The sequence below is a fragment of the Oncorhynchus mykiss genome, chromosome 16 (assembly GCF_013265735.2).
Source record: "Oncorhynchus mykiss isolate Arlee chromosome 16, USDA_OmykA_1.1, whole genome shotgun sequence".
NCBI classification, from domain to species: Eukaryota; Metazoa; Chordata; class Actinopteri; order Salmoniformes; family Salmonidae; genus Oncorhynchus; species Oncorhynchus mykiss.
The window spans coordinates 71017260-71035108 of record NC_048580.1 but is presented as its reverse complement, the minus strand read 5'-3'; the positions used below and the strand labels follow the sequence as shown (position 1 = coordinate 71035108).

General features: G+C 40.4%; 20 non-coding genes across 20 annotated transcripts; all 20 read left to right on the top strand.

Moving 5' to 3' along the window:
- Positions 1–111: 111 nt before the first annotated feature.
- Positions 112–185, top strand: trnat-agu. Its single transcript has one exon. It is a non-coding gene; the product is annotated as a tRNA-Thr (tRNA).
- A 284-nt stretch (positions 186–469) lies between these two features.
- Positions 470–541, top strand: trnah-gug. The gene has a single exon. It is a non-coding gene; the product is annotated as a tRNA-His (tRNA).
- A 1304-nt stretch (positions 542–1845) lies between these two features.
- Positions 1846–1917, top strand: trnah-gug. The gene has a single exon. It is a non-coding gene; the product is annotated as a tRNA-His (tRNA).
- A 946-nt stretch (positions 1918–2863) lies between these two features.
- Positions 2864–2937, top strand: trnat-agu. Its single transcript has one exon. It is a non-coding gene; the product is annotated as a tRNA-Thr (tRNA).
- A 1287-nt stretch (positions 2938–4224) lies between these two features.
- Positions 4225–4298, top strand: trnat-agu. Its single transcript has one exon. It is a non-coding gene; the product is annotated as a tRNA-Thr (tRNA).
- A 1287-nt stretch (positions 4299–5585) lies between these two features.
- On the top strand, positions 5586–5659 carry trnat-agu. The gene has a single exon. It is a non-coding gene; the product is annotated as a tRNA-Thr (tRNA).
- Positions 5660–5943: 284 nt separating this feature from the next.
- On the top strand, positions 5944–6015 carry trnah-gug. The gene has a single exon. It is a non-coding gene; the product is annotated as a tRNA-His (tRNA).
- A 946-nt stretch (positions 6016–6961) lies between these two features.
- On the top strand, positions 6962–7035 carry trnat-agu. The gene has a single exon. It is a non-coding gene; the product is annotated as a tRNA-Thr (tRNA).
- Positions 7036–7319: 284 nt separating this feature from the next.
- Positions 7320–7391, top strand: trnah-gug. The gene has a single exon. It is a non-coding gene; the product is annotated as a tRNA-His (tRNA).
- Positions 7392–8337: 946 nt separating this feature from the next.
- On the top strand, positions 8338–8411 carry trnat-agu. Its single transcript has one exon. It is a non-coding gene; the product is annotated as a tRNA-Thr (tRNA).
- Positions 8412–9698: 1287 nt separating this feature from the next.
- Positions 9699–9772, top strand: trnat-agu. The gene has a single exon. It is a non-coding gene; the product is annotated as a tRNA-Thr (tRNA).
- A 284-nt stretch (positions 9773–10056) lies between these two features.
- Positions 10057–10128, top strand: trnah-gug. Its single transcript has one exon. It is a non-coding gene; the product is annotated as a tRNA-His (tRNA).
- Positions 10129–11074: 946 nt separating this feature from the next.
- Positions 11075–11148, top strand: trnat-agu. Its single transcript has one exon. It is a non-coding gene; the product is annotated as a tRNA-Thr (tRNA).
- Positions 11149–11432: 284 nt separating this feature from the next.
- Positions 11433–11504, top strand: trnah-gug. Its single transcript has one exon. It is a non-coding gene; the product is annotated as a tRNA-His (tRNA).
- A 1304-nt stretch (positions 11505–12808) lies between these two features.
- trnah-gug lies at positions 12809–12880 on the top strand. The gene has a single exon. It is a non-coding gene; the product is annotated as a tRNA-His (tRNA).
- A 946-nt stretch (positions 12881–13826) lies between these two features.
- trnat-agu lies at positions 13827–13900 on the top strand. Its single transcript has one exon. It is a non-coding gene; the product is annotated as a tRNA-Thr (tRNA).
- A 1287-nt stretch (positions 13901–15187) lies between these two features.
- On the top strand, positions 15188–15261 carry trnat-agu. The gene has a single exon. It is a non-coding gene; the product is annotated as a tRNA-Thr (tRNA).
- Positions 15262–15545: 284 nt separating this feature from the next.
- Positions 15546–15617, top strand: trnah-gug. Its single transcript has one exon. It is a non-coding gene; the product is annotated as a tRNA-His (tRNA).
- A 946-nt stretch (positions 15618–16563) lies between these two features.
- Positions 16564–16637, top strand: trnat-agu. The gene has a single exon. It is a non-coding gene; the product is annotated as a tRNA-Thr (tRNA).
- Positions 16638–16921: 284 nt separating this feature from the next.
- trnah-gug lies at positions 16922–16993 on the top strand. The gene has a single exon. It is a non-coding gene; the product is annotated as a tRNA-His (tRNA).
- The last annotated feature ends 856 nt before the right edge of the window (positions 16994–17849 follow it).

The window sequence follows — 17849 nt, the reverse complement described above, 5'->3', positions numbered from 1 at the left end:
ATCTCTTTTGTGATGTGATTTTGCTAGACAGAGATGTGGGTTAAATTAATGAGACTGGTTTGATTCAAATAGGTGTGGGTGTTCACATCTGCAACATATATGACTTTTATGGGTGCTGTGGCTTAGTTGGTTAAAGTGCCTGTCTAGTAAACAGGAGATCCTGAGTTCAAATCTCAGCAGTACCTTTTTATTGTTCACATTGGTGGAGAAGGTCAGAGGGGAGGGCACTCAGGTTTTCTCACCAATGGGTTTAGAGAATTAGAGATGACGTGAGGAGGATGCAATTGAGATATTCCAATGTCACGGAAAAAGGGCACTTTTTGAATGAGAAAAAACCTACCGACTGTGTAAAGCTCCACTGTTTCTTCAGTTTATTCATTATCGAGACCAAAATGAAAAGAGTTTAGCCAGCTTGTGCACATCACTTTCACAGCCTATGTAGGCTTTACAAAGCCAGCTCTTGAAGCCGGCCGTGATCGTATAGTGGTTAGTACTCTGCGTTGTGGTCGCAGCAACCCCGGTTCGAATCCGGGTCACGGCACTGCAATGTAATTTTAGAAGGGTTGTTTTTTGAATGAGTTAAGACTAACTATGCAAGCTAAGAAACTCAGCAACTCTGCCGTTTGACAAAGTTCCCCACCATATTGTAGGTTAATTACTTACACGAAATGATTCATCTGCTGTTTCAGACGTTTTTACAATTTTTAAGCTCCAGAGCCAAATGAGAAATGCAGTGTCCTCGAACGACCAACATTATGAAGAAATAGTGTATGATTCTGAATGTTCACTCATATCTCGCGACCCACCTATGACATGTTAATAACCGCTTTGGGTCCCAAATCATAGTTTAAGAATTCATGTCAGAGGTTCTTGAGTTTATTCATCTCGAGACCCAAATGAAAAATGTACTGTCCTCGAATGATCATAGTTACGAAGAAATAGTATGTGATTACCATTGATTACTGATATCTCGCTACCCACCTCTCACCAGTGTTGCCAACTTAGCGACTTTGTCGCTATATTTAGGAGGTATTCAGAAAAAAGACAAGAATCGACAGAAGAAAGTTCAATTGTAGTTCTAAACATACTTAGGGTGTTTTTTACTCACTTTTTGTCTCTCCCGAGACGTTATTCCTCTCTCCTACAGCGTCAATCACAATTACATCCACTTGGCCAATTATGAAAATTATGTGATGACGTCATTTAGCGACTTCTAGCTACTTTTAGGACCAGCAATAGCTACTTTCCTTCCTGAGGATTTGGCAACACTGCCTCTCACATGCTCAGGCCCACTTTGCGTCCCAAAACGTAGCTTAAGAAACCCTGTTGCTAGACAATTGAAGGTGTCTGTATCGTTTCCAATATTAGTAAAAGACATCTCTTTTGTGATGTGATTTTGCTAGACAGAGATGTGGGTTAAATTAATGAGACTGGTTTGATTCAAATAGGTGTGGGTGTTCACATCTGCAACATATATGACTTTTAAGGGTGCTGTTGCTTAGTTGGTTAAAGTGCCTGTCTAGTAAACAGGAGATCCTGAGTTCAAATCTCAGCAGTACCTTTTTATTGTTCACATTGGTGGAGAAGGTCAGAGGGGAGGGCACTCAGGTTTTCTCACCAATGGGTTTAGAGAATTAGAGATGACGTGAGGAGGATGCAATTGAGATATTCCAATGTCACGGAAAAAGGGCACTTTTTGAATGAGAAAAAACCTACCGACTGTGTAAAGCTCCACTGTTTCTTCAGTTTATTCATTATCGAGACCAAAATGAAAAGAGTTTAGCCAGCTTGTGCACATCACTTTCACAGCCTATGTAGGCTTTACAAAGCCAGCTCTTGAAGCCGGCCGTGATCGTATAGTGGTTAGTACTCTGCGTTGTGGTCGCAGCAACCCCGGTTCAAATCCGGGTCATGGCACTGCAATGTAATTTTAGAAGGGTTGTTTTTTGAATGAGTTAAGACTTACTATGCAAGCTAAGAAACTCAGCAACTCTGCCGTTTGACAAAGTTCCCCACCATATTGTAGGTTAATTACTTACACGAAATGATTCATCTGCTGTTTCAGACGTTTTTACAATTTTTAAGCTCCAGAGCCAAATGAGAAATGCAGTGTCCTCGAACTACCAACATTATGAAGAAATAGTATATGATTCTGAATGTTCACTCATATCTCGCGACCCACCTATGACATGTTAATAACCGCTTTGGGTCCCAAATCATAGTTTAAGAATTCATGTCAGAGGTTCTTGAGTTTATTCATCTCGAGACCCAAATGAAAAATGTACTGTCCTCGAATGATCATAGTTACGAAGAAATAGTATGTGATTACCATTGATTACTGATATCTCGCTACCCACCTCTCACCAGTGTTGCCAACTTAGCGACTTTGTCGCTATATTTAGGAGGTATTCAGAAAAAAGACAAGAATCGACAGAAGAAAGTTCAATTGTAGTTCTAAACATACTTAGGGTGTTTTTTACTCACTATTTGTCTCTCCCGAGACGTTATTCCTCTCTCCTACAGCGTCAATCACAATTACATCCACTTGGCCAATTATGAAAATTATGTGATGACGTCATTTAGCGACTTCTAGCTACTTTTAGGACCAGCAATAGCTACTTTCCTTCCTGAGGATTTGGCAACACTGCCTCTCACATGCTCAGGCCCACTTTGCGTCCCAAAACGTAGCTTAAGAAACCCTGTTGCTAGACAATTGAAGGTGTCTGTATCGTTTCCAATATTAGTAAAAGACATCTCTTTTGTGATGTGATTTTGCTAGACAGAGATGTGGGTTAAATTAATGAGACTGGTTTGATTCAAATAGGTGTGGGTGTTCACATCTGCAACATATATGACTTTTATGGGTGCTGTGGCTTAGTTGGTTAAAGTGCCTGTCTAGTAAACAGGAGATCCTGAGTTCAAATCTCAGCAGTACCTTTTTATTGTTCACATTGGTGGAGAAGGTCAGAGGGGAGGGCACTCAGGTTTTCTCACCAATGGGTTTAGAGAATTAGAGATGACGTGAGGAGGATGCAATTGAGATATTCCAATGTCACGGAAAAAGGGCACTTTTTGAATGAGAAAAAACCTACCGACTGTGTAAAGCTCCACTGTTTCTTCAGTTTATTCATTATCGAGACCAAAATGAAAAGAGTTTAGCCAGCTTGTGCACATCACTTTCACAGCTTTACAAAGCCAGCTCTTGAAGCCGGCCGTGATCGTATAGTGGTTAGTACTCTGCGTTGTGGTCGCAGCAACCCTGGTTTGAATCCGGGTCAAGGCAATGTAACTTTAGAAGGGTTGTTTTTTGAATGAGTTAATACTTACTATGCAAGCTAAGAAACTCAGCAACTCTGCCGTTTGACAAAGTTCCCCACCATATTGTAGGTTAATTACTTACACGAAATGATTCATCTGCTGTTTCAGACGTTTTTACAATTTTTAAGCTCCAGAGCCAAATGAGAAATGCAGTGTCCTCGAACGACCAACATTATGAAGAAATAGTGTATGATTCTGAATGTTCACTCATATCTCGCGACCCACCTATGACATGTTAATAACCGCTTTGGGTCCCAAATCATAGTTTAAGAATTCATGTCAGAGGTTCTTGAGTTTATTCATCTCGAGACCCAAATGAAAAATGTACTGTCCTCGAATGATCATAGTTACGAAGAAATAGTATGTGATTACCATTGATTACTGATATCTCGCTACCCACCTCTCACCAGTGTTGCCAACTTAGCGACTTTGTCGCTATATTTAGGAGGTATTCAGAAAAAAGACAAGAATCGACAGAAGAAAGTTCAATTGTAGTTCTAAACATACTTAGGGTGTTTTTTACTCACTTTTTGTCTCTCCCGAGACGTTATTCCTCTCTCCTACAGCGTCAATCACAATTACATCCACTTGGCCAATTATGAAAATTATGTGATGACGTCATTTAGCGACTTCTAGCTACTTTTAGGACCAGCAATAGCTACTTTCCTTCCTGAGGATTTGGCAACACTGCCTCTCACATGCTCAGGCCCACTTTGCGTCCCAAAACGTAGCTTAAGAAACCCTGTTGCTAGACAATTGAAGGTGTCTGTATCGTTTCCAATATTAGTAAAATACATCTCTTTTGTGATGTGATTTTGCTAGACAGAGATGTGGGTTAAATTAATGAGACTGGTTTGATTCAAATAGGTGTGGGTGTTCACATCTGCAACATATATGACTTTTAAGGGTGCTGTGGCTTAGTTGGTTAAAGTGCCTGTCTAGTAAACAGGAGATCCTGAGTTCAAATCTCAGCAGTACCTTTTTATTGTTCACATTGGTGGAGAAGGTCAGAGGGGAGGGCACTCAGGTTTTCTCACCAATGGGTTTAGAGAATTAGAGATGACGTGAGGAGGATGCAATTGAGATATTCCAATGTCACGGAAAAAGGGCACTTTTTGAATGAGAAAAAACCTACCGACTGTGTAAAGCTCCACTGTTTCTTCAGTTTATTCATTATCGAGACCAAAATGAAAAGAGTTTAGCCAGCTTGTGCACATCACTTTCACAGCTTTACAAAGCCAGCTCTTGAAGCCGGCCGTGATCGTATAGTGGTTAGTACTCTGCGTTGTGGTCGCAGCAACCCTGGTTTGAATCCGGGTCAAGGCAATGTAACTTTAGAAGGGTTGTTTTTTGAATGAGTTAATACTTACTATGCAAGCTAAGAAACTCAGCAACTCTGCCGTTTGACAAAGTTCCCCACCATATTGTAGGTTAATTACTTACACGAAATGATTCATCTGCTGTTTCAGACGTTTTTACAATTTTTAAGCTCCAGAGCCAAATGAGAAATGCAGTGTCCTCGAACGACCAACATTATGAAGAAATAGTGTATGATTCTGAATGTTCACTCATATCTCGCGACCCACCTATGACATGTTAATAACCGCTTTGGGTCCCAAATCATAGTTTAAGAATTCATGTCAGAGGTTCTTGAGTTTATTCATCTCGAGACCCAAATGAAAAATGTACTGTCCTCGAATGATCATAGTTACGAAGAAATAGTATGTGATTACCATTGATTACTGATATCTCGCTACCCACCTCTCACCAGTGTTGCCAACTTAGCGACTTTGTCGCTATATTTAGGAGGTATTCAGAAAAAAGACAAGAATCGACAGAAGAAAGTTCAATTGTAGTTCTAAACATACTTAGGGTGTTTTTTACTCACTTTTTGTCTCTCCCGAGACGTTATTCCTCTCTCCTACAGCGTCAATCACAATTACATCCACTTGGCCAATTATGAAAATTATGTGATGACGTCATTTAGCGACTTCTAGCTACTTTTAGGACCAGCAATAGCTACTTTCCTTCCTGAGGATTTGGCAACACTGCCTCTCACATGCTCAGGCCCACTTTGCGTCCCAAAACGTAGCTTAAGAAACCCTGTTGCTAGACAATTGAAGGTGTCTGTATCGTTTCCAATATTAGTAAAATACATCTCTTTTGTGATGTGATTTTGCTAGACAGAGATGTGGGTTAAATTAATGAGACTGGTTTGATTCAAATAGGTGTGGGTGTTCACATCTGCAACATATATGACTTTTAAGGGTGCTGTGGCTTAGTTGGTTAAAGTGCCTGTCTAGTAAACAGGAGATCCTGAGTTCAAATCTCAGCAGTACCTTTTTATTGTTCACATTGGTGGAGAAGGTCAGAGGGGAGGGCACTCAGGTTTTCTCACCAATGGGTTTAGAGAATTAGAGATGACGTGAGGAGGATGCAATTGAGATATTCCAATGTCACGGAAAAAGGGCACTTTTTGAATGAGAAAAAACCTACCGACTGTGTAAAGCTCCACTGTTTCTTCAGTTTATTCATTATCGAGACCAAAATGAAAAGAGTTTAGCCAGCTTGTGCACATCACTTTCACAGCCTATGTAGGCTTTACAAAGCCAGCTCTTGAAGCCGGCCGTGATCGTATAGTGGTTAGTACTCTGCGTTGTGGTCGCAGCAACCCCGGTTCAAATCCGGGTCACGGCACTGCAATGTAATTTTAGAAGGGTTGTTTTTTGAATGAGTTAATACTTACTATGCAAGCTAAGAAACTCAGCAACTCTGCCGTTTGACAAAGTTCCCCACCATATTGTAGGTTAATTACTTACACGAAATGATTCATCTGCTGTTTCAGACGTTTTTACAATTTTTAAGCTCCAGAGCCAAATGAGAAATGCAGTGTCCTCGAACGACCAACATTATGAAGAAATAGTGTATGATTCTGAATGTTCACTCATATCTCGCGACCCACCTATGACATGTTAATAACCGCTTTGGGTCCCAAATCATAGTTTAAGAATTCATGTCAGAGGTTCTTGAGTTTATTCATCTCGAGACCCAAATGAAAAATGTACTGTCCTCGAATTATCATAGTTACAAAGAAATAGTATGTGATTACCATTGATTACTGATATCTCGCTACCCACCTCTCACCAGTGTTGCCAACTTAGCGACTTTGTCGCTATATTTAGGAGGTATTCAGAAAAAAGACAAGAATCGACAGAAGAAAGTTCAATTGTAGTTCTAAACATACTTAGGGTGTTTTTTACTCACTTTTTGTCTCTCCCGAGACGTTATTCCTCTCTCCTACAGCGTCAATCACAATTACATCCACTTGGCCAATTATGAAAATTATGTGATGACGTCATTTAGCGACTTCTAGCTACTTTTAGGACCAGCAATAGCTACTTTCCTTCCTGAGGATTTGGCAACACTGCCTCTCACATGCTCAGGCCCACTTTACGTCCCAAAATGTAGCTTAAGAAACCCTGTTGCTAGACAATTGAAGTTGTCTGTATCGTTTCCAATATTAGTAAAATACATCTCTTTTGTGATGTGATTTTGCTAGACAGAGATGTGGGTTAAATTAATGAGACTGGTTTGATTCAAATAGGTGTGTGTGTTCACATCTGCAACATATATGACTTTTAAGGGTGCTGTGGCTTAGTTGGTTAAAGTGCCTGTCTAGTAAACAGGAGATCCTGAGTTCAAATCTCAGCAGTACCTTTTTATTGTTCACATTGGTGGAGAAGGTCAGAGGGGAGGGCACTCAGGTTTTCTCACCAATGGGTTTAGAGAATTAGAGATGACGTGAGGAGGATGCAATTGAGATATTCCAATGTCACGGAAAAAGGGCACTTTTTGAATGAGAAAAAACCTACCGACTGTGTAAAGCTCCACTGTTTCTTCAGTTTATTCATTATCGAGACCAAAATGAAAAGAGTTTAGCCAGCTTGTGCACATCACTTTCACAGCCTATGTAGGCTTTACAAAGCCAGCTCTTGAAGCCGGCCGTGATCGTATAGTGGTTAGTACTCTGCGTTGTGGTCGCAGCAACCCCGGTTCGAATCCGGGTCACGGCACTGCAATGTAATTTTAGAAGGGTTGTTTTTTGAATGAGTTAAGACTAACTATGCAAGCTAAGAAACTCAGCAACTCTGCCGTTTGACAAAGTTCCCCACCATATTGTAGGTTAATTACTTACACGAAATGATTCATCTGCTGTTTCAGACGTTTTTACAATTTTTAAGCTCCAGAGCCAAATGAGAAATGCAGTGTCCTCGAACGACCAACATTATGAAGAAATAGTGTATGATTCTGAATGTTCACTCATATCTCGCGACCCACCTATGACATGTTAATAACCGCTTTGGGTCCCAAATCATAGTTTAAGAATTCATGTCAGAGGTTCTTGAGTTTATTCATCTCGAGACCCAAATGAAAAATGTACTGTCCTCGAATGATCATAGTTACGAAGAAATAGTATGTGATTACCATTGATTACTGATATCTCGCTACCCACCTCTCACCAGTGTTGCCAACTTAGCGACTTTGTCGCTATATTTAGGAGGTATTCAGAAAAAAGACAAGAATCGACAGAAGAAAGTTCAATTGTAGTTCTAAACATACTTAGGGTGTTTTTTACTCACTTTTTGTCTCTCCCGAGACGTTATTCCTCTCTCCTACAGCGTCAATCACAATTACATCCACTTGGCCAATTATGAAAATTATGTGATGACGTCATTTAGCGACTTCTAGCTACTTTTAGGACCAGCAATAGCTACTTTCCTTCCTGAGGATTTGGCAACACTGCCTCTCACATGCTCAGGCCCACTTTGCGTCCCAAAACGTAGCTTAAGAAACCCTGTTGCTAGACAATTGAAGGTGTCTGTATCGTTTCCAATATTAGTAAAAGACATCTCTTTTGTGATGTGATTTTGCTAGACAGAGATGTGGGTTAAATTAATGAGACTGGTTTGATTCAAATAGGTGTGGGTGTTCACATCTGCAACATATATGACTTTTATGGGTGCTGTGGCTTAGTTGGTTAAAGTGCCTGTCTAGTAAACAGGAGATCCTGAGTTCAAATCTCAGCAGTACCTTTTTATTGTTCACATTGGTGGAGAAGGTCAGAGGGGAGGGCACTCAGGTTTTCTCACCAATGGGTTTAGAGAATTAGAGATGACGTGAGGAGGATGCAATTGAGATATTCCAATGTCACGGAAAAAGGGTACTTTTTGAATGAGAAAAAACCTACCGACTGTGTAAAGCTCCACTGTTTCTTCAGTTTATTCATTATCGAGACCAAAATGAAAAGAGTTTAGCCAGCTTGTGCACATCACTTTCACAGCTTTACAAAGCCAGCTCTTGAAGCCGGCCGTGATCGTATAGTGGTTAGTACTCTGCGTTGTGGTCGCAGCAACCCTGGTTCGAATCCGGGTCAAGGCAATGTAACTTTAGAAGGGTTGTTTTTTGAATGAGTTAATACTTACTATGCAAGCTAAGAAACTCAGCAACTCTGCCGTTTGACAAAGTTCCCCACCATATTGTAGGTTAATTACTTACACGAAATGATTCATCTGCTGTTTCAGACGTTTTTACAATTTTTAAGCTCCAGAGCCAAATGAGAAATGCAGTGTCCTCGAACGACCAACATTATGAAGAAATAGTGTATGATTCTGAATGTTCACTCATATCTCGCGACCCACCTATGACATGTTAATAACCGCTTTGGGTCCCAAATCATAGTTTAAGAATTCATGTCAGAGGTTCTTGAGTTTATTCATCTCGAGACCCAAATGAAAAATGTACTGTCCTCGAATTATCATAGTTACGAAGAAATAGTATGTGATTACCATTGATTACTGATATCTCGCTACCCACCTCTCACCAGTGTTGCCAACTTAGCGACTTTGTCGCTATATTTAGGAGGTATTCAGAAAAAAGACAAGAATCGACAGAAGAAAGTTCAATTGTAGTTCTAAACATACTTAGGGTGTTTTTTACTCACTTTTTGTCTCTCCCGAGACGTTATTCCTCTCTCCTACAGCGTCAATCACAATTACATCCACTTGGCCAATTATGAAAATTATGTGATGACGTCATTTAGCGACTTCTAGCTACTTTTAGGACCAGCAATAGCTACTTTCCTTCCTGAGGATTTGGCAACACTGCCTCTCACATGCTCAGGCCCACTTTACGTCCCAAAATGTAGCTTAAGAAACCCTGTTGCTAGACAATTGAAGTTGTCTGTATCGTTTCCAATATTAGTAAAATACATCTCTTTTGTGATGTGATTTTGCTAGACAGAGATGTGGGTTAAATTAATGAGACTGGTTTGATTCAAATAGGTGTGTGTGTTCACATCTGCAACATATATGACTTTTAAGGGTGCTGTGGCTTAGTTGGTTAAAGTGCCTGTCTAGTAAACAGGAGATCCTGAGTTCAAATCTCAGCAGTACCTTTTTATTGTTCACATTGGTGGAGAAGGTCAGAGGGGAGGGCACTCAGGTTTTCTCACCAATGGGTTTAGAGAATTAGAGATGACGTGAGGAGGATGCAATTGAGATATTCCAATGTCACGGAAAAAGGGCACTTTTTGAATGAGAAAAAACCTACCGACTGTGTAAAGCTCCACTGTTTCTTCAGTTTATTCATTATCGAGACCAAAATGAAAAGAGTTTAGCCAGCTTGTGCACATCACTTTCACAGCCTATGTAGGCTTTACAAAGCCAGCTCTTGAAGCCGGCCGTGATCGTATAGTGGTTAGTACTCTGCGTTGTGGTCGCAGCAACCCCGGTTCGAATCCGGGTCACGGCACTGCAATGTAATTTTAGAAGGGTTGTTTTTTGAATGAGTTAAGACTAACTATGCAAGCTAAGAAACTCAGCAACTCTGCCGTTTGACAAAGTTCCCCACCATATTGTAGGTTAATTACTTACACGAAATGATTCATCTGCTGTTTCAGACGTTTTTACAATTTTTAAGCTCCAGAGCCAAATGAGAAATGCAGTGTCCTCGAACGACCAACATTATGAAGAAATAGTGTATGATTCTGAATGTTCACTCATATCTCGCGACCCACCTATGACATGTTAATAACCGCTTTGGGTCCCAAATCATAGTTTAAGAATTCATGTCAGAGGTTCTTGAGTTTATTCATCTCAAGACCCAAATGAAAAATGTACTGTCCTCGAATGATCATAGTTACGAAGAAATAGTATGTGATTACCATTGATTACTGATATCTCGCTACCCACCTCTCACCAGTGTTGCCAACTTAGCGACTTTGTCGCTATATTTAGGAGGTATTCAGAAAAAAGACAAGAATCGACAGAAGAAAGTTCAATTGTAGTTCTAAACATACTTAGGGTGTTTTTTACTCACTTTTTGTCTCTCCCGAGACGTTATTCCTCTCTCCTACAGCGTCAATCACAATTACATCCACTTGGCCAATTATGAAAATTATGTGATGACGTCATTTAGCGACTTCTAGCTACTTTTAGGACCAGCAATAGCTACTTTCCTTCCTGAGGATTTGGCAACACTGCCTCTCACATGCTCAGGCCCACTTTGCGTCCCAAAACGTAGCTTAAGAAACCCTGTTGCTAGACAATTGAAGGTGTCTGTATCGTTTCCAATATTAGTAAAAGACATCTCTTTTGTGATGTGATTTTGCTAGACAGAGATGTGGGTTAAATTAATGAGACTGGTTTGATTCAAATAGGTGTGGGTGTTCACATCTGCAACATATATGACTTTTATGGGTGCTGTGGCTTAGTTGGTTAAAGTGCCTGTCTAGTAAACAGGAGATCCTGAGTTCAAATCTCAGCAGTACCTTTTTATTGTTCACATTGGTGGAGAAGGTCAGAGGGGAGGGCACTCAGGTTTTCTCACCAATGGGTTTAGAGAATTAGAGATGACGTGAGGAGGATGCAATTGAGATATTCCAATGTCACGGAAAAAGGGCACTTTTTGAATGAGAAAAAACCTACCGACTGTGTAAAGCTCCACTGTTTCTTCAGTTTATTCATTATCGAGACCAAAATGAAAAGAGTTTAGCCAGCTTGTGCACATCACTTTCACAGCCTATGTAGGCTTTACAAAGCCAGCTCTTGAAGCCGGCCGTGATCGTATAGTGGTTAGTACTCTGCGTTGTGGTCGCAGCAACCCCGGTTCGAATCCGGGTCACGGCACTGCAATGTAATTTTAGAAGGGTTGTTTTTTGAATGAGTTAAGACTAACTATGCAAGCTAAGAAACTCAGCAACTCTGCCGTTTGACAAAGTTCCCCACCATATTGTAGGTTAATTACTTACACGAAATGATTCATCTGCTGTTTCAGACGTTTTTACAATTTTTAAGCTCCAGAGCCAAATGAGAAATGCAGTGTCCTCGAACGACCAACATTATGAAGAAATAGTGTATGATTCTGAATGTTCACTCATATCTCGCGACCCACCTATGACATGTTAATAACCGCTTTGGGTCCCAAATCATAGTTTAAGAATTCATGTCAGAGGTTCTTGAGTTTATTCATCTCGAGACCCAAATGAAAAATGTACTGTCCTCGAATGATCATAGTTACGAAGAAATAGTATGTGATTACCATTGATTACTGATATCTCGCTACCCACCTCTCACCAGTGTTGCCAACTTAGCGACTTTGTCGCTATATTTAGGAGGTATTCAGAAAAAAGACAAGAATCGACAGAAGAAAGTTCAATTGTAGTTCTAAACATACTTAGGGTGTTTTTTACTCACTTTTTGTCTCTCCCGAGACGTTATTCCTCTCTCCTACAGCGTCAATCACAATTACATCCACTTGGCCAATTATGAAAATTATGTGATGACGTCATTTAGCGACTTCTAGCTACTTTTAGGACCAGCAATAGCTACTTTCCTTCCTGAGGATTTGGCAACACTGCCTCTCACATGCTCAGGCCCACTTTGCGTCCCAAAACGTAGCTTAAGAAACCCTGTTGCTAGACAATTGAAGGTGTCTGTATCGTTTCCAATATTAGTAAAAGACATCTCTTTTGTGATGTGATTTTGCTAGACAGAGATGTGGGTTAAATTAATGAGACTGGTTTGATTCAAATAGGTGTGGGTGTTCACATCTGCAACATATATGACTTTTAAGGGTGCTGTTGCTTAGTTGGTTAAAGTGCCTGTCTAGTAAACAGGAGATCCTGAGTTCAAATCTCAGCAGTACCTTTTTATTGTTCACATTGGTGGAGAAGGTCAGAGGGGAGGGCACTCAGGTTTTCTCACCAATGGGTTTAGAGAATTAGAGATGACGTGAGGAGGATGCAATTGAGATATTCCAATGTCACGGAAAAAGGGCACTTTTTGAATGAGAAAAAACCTACCGACTGTGTAAAGCTCCACTGTTTCTTCAGTTTATTCATTATCGAGACCAAAATGAAAAGAGTTTAGCCAGCTTGTGCACATCACTTTCACAGCCTATGTAGGCTTTACAAAGCCAGCTCTTGAAGCCGGCCGTGATCGTATAGTGGTTAGTACTCTGCGTTGTGGTCGCAGCAACCCCGGTTCAAATCCGGGTCATGGCACTGCAATGTAATTTTAGAAGGGTTGTTTTTTGAATGAGTTAAGACTTACTATGCAAGCTAAGAAACTCAGCAACTCTGCCGTTTGACAAAGTTCCCCACCATATTGTAGGTTAATTACTTACACGAAATGATTCATCTGCTGTTTCAGACGTTTTTACAATTTTTAAGCTCCAGAGCCAAATGAGAAATGCAGTGTCCTCGAACTACCAACATTATGAAGAAATAGTATATGATTCTGAATGTTCACTCATATCTCGCGACCCACCTATGACATGTTAATAACCGCTTTGGGTCCCAAATCATAGTTTAAGAATTCATGTCAGAGGTTCTTGAGTTTATTCATCTCGAGACCCAAATGAAAAATGTACTGTCCTCGAATGATCATAGTTACGAAGAAATAGTATGTGATTACCATTGATTACTGATATCTCGCTACCCACCTCTCACCAGTGTTGCCAACTTAGCGACTTTGTCGCTATATTTAGGAGGTATTCAGAAAAAAGACAAGAATCGACAGAAGAAAGTTCAATTGTAGTTCTAAACATACTTAGGGTGTTTTTTACTCACTATTTGTCTCTCCCGAGACGTTATTCCTCTCTCCTACAGCGTCAATCACAATTACATCCACTTGGCCAATTATGAAAATTATGTGATGACGTCATTTAGCGACTTCTAGCTACTTTTAGGACCAGCAATAGCTACTTTCCTTCCTGAGGATTTGGCAACACTGCCTCTCACATGCTCAGGCCCACTTTGCGTCCCAAAACGTAGCTTAAGAAACCCTGTTGCTAGACAATTGAAGGTGTCTGTATCGTTTCCAATATTAGTAAAAGACATCTCTTTTGTGATGTGATTTTGCTAGACAGAGATGTGGGTTAAATTAATGAGACTGGTTTGATTCAAATAGGTGTGGGTGTTCACATCTGCAACATATATGACTTTTATGGGTGCTGTGGCTTAGTTGGTTAAAGTGCCTGTCTAGTAAACAGGAGATCCTGAGTTCAAATCTCAGCAGTACCTTTTTATTGTTCACATTGGTGGAGAAGGTCAGAGGGGAGGGCACTCAGGTTTTCTCACCAATGGGTTTAGAGAATTAGAGATGACGTGAGGAGGATGCAATTGAGATATTCCAATGTCACGGAAAAAGGGCACTTTTTGAATGAGAAAAAACCTACCGACTGTGTAAAGCTCCACTGTTTCTTCAGTTTATTCATTATCGAGACCAAAATGAAAAGAGTTTAGCCAGCTTGTGCACATCACTTTCACAGCTTTACAAAGCCAGCTCTTGAAGCCGGCCGTGATCGTATAGTGGTTAGTACTCTGCGTTGTGGTCGCAGCAACCCTGGTTTGAATCCGGGTCAAGGCAATGTAACTTTAGAAGGGTTGTTTTTTGAATGAGTTAATACTTACTATGCAAGCTAAGAAACTCAGCAACTCTGCCGTTTGACAAAGTTCCCCACCATATTGTAGGTTAATTACTTACACGAAATGATTCATCTGCTGTTTCAGACGTTTTTACAATTTTTAAGCTCCAGAGCCAAATGAGAAATGCAGTGTCCTCGAACGACCAACATTATGAAGAAATAGTGTATGATTCTGAATGTTCACTCATATCTCGCGACCCACCTATGACATGTTAATAACCGCTTTGGGTCCCAAATCATAGTTTAAGAATTCATGTCAGAGGTTCTTGAGTTTATTCATCTCGAGACCCAAATGAAAAATGTACTGTCCTCGAATGATCATAGTTACGAAGAAATAGTATGTGATTACCATTGATTACTGATATCTCGCTACCCACCTCTCACCAGTGTTGCCAACTTAGCGACTTTGTCGCTATATTTAGGAGGTATTCAGAAAAAAGACAAGAATCGACAGAAGAAAGTTCAATTGTAGTTCTAAACATACTTAGGGTGTTTTTTACTCACTTTTTGTCTCTCCCGAGACGTTATTCCTCTCTCCTACAGCGTCAATCACAATTACATCCACTTGGCCAATTATGAAAATTATGTGATGACGTCATTTAGCGACTTCTAGCTACTTTTAGGACCAGCAATAGCTACTTTCCTTCCTGAGGATTTGGCAACACTGCCTCTCACATGCTCAGGCCCACTTTGCGTCCCAAAACGTAGCTTAAGAAACCCTGTTGCTAGACAATTGAAGGTGTCTGTATCGTTTCCAATATTAGTAAAAGACATCTCTTTTGTGATGTGATTTTGCTAGACAGAGATGTGGGTTAAATTAATGAGACTGGTTTGATTCAAATAGGTGTGGGTGTTCACATCTGCAACATATATGACTTTTATGGGTGCTGTGGCTTAGTTGGTTAAAGTGCCTGTCTAGTAAACAGGAGATCCTGAGTTCAAATCTCAGCAGTACCTTTTTATTGTTCACATTGGTGGAGAAGGTCAGAGGGGAGGGCACTCAGGTTTTCTCACCAATGGGTTTAGAGAATTAGAGATGACGTGAGGAGGATGCAATTGAGATATTCCAATGTCACGGAAAAAGGGCACTTTTTGAATGAGAAAAAACCTACCGACTGTGTAAAGCTCCACTGTTTCTTCAGTTTATTCATTATCGAGACCAAAATGAAAAGAGTTTAGCCAGCTTGTGCACATCACTTTCACAGCCTATGTAGGCTTTACAAAGCCAGCTCTTGAAGCCGGCCGTGATCGTATAGTGGTTAGTACTCTGCGCTGTGGTCGCAGCAACCCCGGTTCGAATCCGGGTCACGGCACTGCAATGTAATTTTAGAAGGGTTGTTTTTTGAATGAGTTAAGACTAACTATGCAAGCTAAGAAACTCAGCAACTCTGCCGTTTGACAAAGTTCCCCACCATATTGTAGGTTAATTACTTACACGAAATGATTCATCTGCTGTTTCAGACGTTTTTACAATTTTTAAGCTCCAGAGCCAAATGAGAAATGCAGTGTCCTCGAACGACCAACATTATGAAGAAATAGTGTATGATTCTGAATGTTCACTCATATCTCGCGACCCACCTATGACATGTTAATAACCGCTTTGGGTCCCAAATCATAGTTTAAGAATTCATGTCAGAGGTTCTTGAGTTTATTCATCTCGAGACCCAAATGAAAAATGTACTGTCCTCGAATGATCATAGTTACGAAGAAATAGTATGTGATTACCATTGATTACTGATATCTCGCTACCCACCTCTCACCAGTGTTGCCAACTTCGCGACTTTGTCGCTATATTTAGGAGGTATTCAGAAAAAAGACAAGAATCGACAGAAGAAAGTTCAATTGTAGTTCTAAACATACTTAGGGTGTTTTTTACTCACTTTTTGTCTCTCCCGAGACGTTATTCCTCTCTCCTACAGCGTCAATCACAATTACATCCACTTGGCCAATTATGAAAATTATGTGATGACGTCATTTAGCGACTTCTAGCTACTTTTAGGACCAGCAATAGCTACTTTCCTTCCTGAGGATTTGGCAACACTGCCTCTCACATGCTCAGGCCCACTTTGCGTCCCAAAACGTAGCTTAAGAAACCCTGTTGCTAGACAATTGAAGGTGTCTGTATCGTTTCCAATATTAGTAAAATACATCTCTTTTGTGATGTGATTTTGCTAGACAGAGATGTGGGTTATATTAATGAGACTGGTTTGATTCAAATAGGTGTGGGTGTTCACATCTGCAACATATATGACTTTTAAGGGTGCTGTGGCTTAGTTGGTTAAAGTGCCTGTCTAGTAAACAGGAGATCCTGAGTTCAAATCTCAGCAGTACCTTTTTATTGTTCACATTGGTGGAGAAGGTCAGAGGGGAGGGCACTCAGGTTTTCTCACCAATGGGTTTAGAGAATTAGAGATGACGTGAGGAGGATGCAATTGAGATATTCCAATGTCACGGAAAAAGGGCACTTTTTGAATGAGAAAAAACCTACCGACTGTGTAAAGCTCCACTGTTTCTTCAGTTTATTCATTATCGAGACCAAAATGAAAAGAGTTTAGCCAGCTTGTGCACATCACTTTCACAGCCTATGTAGGCTTTACAAAGCCAGCTCTTGAAGCCGGCTGTGATCGTATAGTGGTTAGTACTCTGCGTTGTGGTCGCAGCAACCCCGGTTCGAATCCGGGTCACGGCACTGCAATGTAATTTTAGAAGGGTTGTTTTTTGAATGAGTTAAGACTTACTATGCAAGCTAAGAAACTCAGCAACTCTGCCGTTTGACAAAGTTCCCCACCATATTGTAGGTTAATTACTTACACGAAATGATTCATCTGCTGTTTCAGACGTTTTTACAATTTTTAAGCTCCAGAGCCAAATGAGAAATGCAGTGTCCTCGAACTACCAACATTATGAAGAAATAGTATATGATTCTGAATGTTCACTCATATCTCGCGACCCACCTATGACATGTTAATAACCGCTTTGGGTCCCAAATCATAGTTTAAGAATTCATGTCAGAGGTTCTTGAGTTTATTCATCTCGAGACCCAAATGAAAAATGTACTGTCCTCGAATGATCATAGTTACGAAGAAATAGTATGTGATTACCATTGATTACTGATATCTCGCTACCCACCTCTCACCAGTGTTGCCAACTTAGCGACTTTGTCGCTATATTTAGGAGGTATTCAGAAAAAAGACAAGAATCGACAGAAGAAAGTTCAATTGTAGTTCTAAACATACTTAGGGTGTTTTTTACTCACTTTTTGTCTCTCCCGAGACGTTATTCCTCTCTCCTACAGCGTCAATCACAATTACATCCACTTGGCCAATTATGAAAATTATGTGATGACGTCATTTAGCGACTTCTAGCTACTTTTAGGACCAGCAATAGCTACTTTCCTTCCTGAGGATTTGGCAACACTGCCTCTCACATGCTCAGGCCCACTTTGCGTCCCAAAACGTAGCTTAAGAAACCCTGTTGCTAGACAATTGAAGGTGTCTGTATCGTTTCCAATATTAGTAAAATACATCTCTTTTGTGATGTGATTT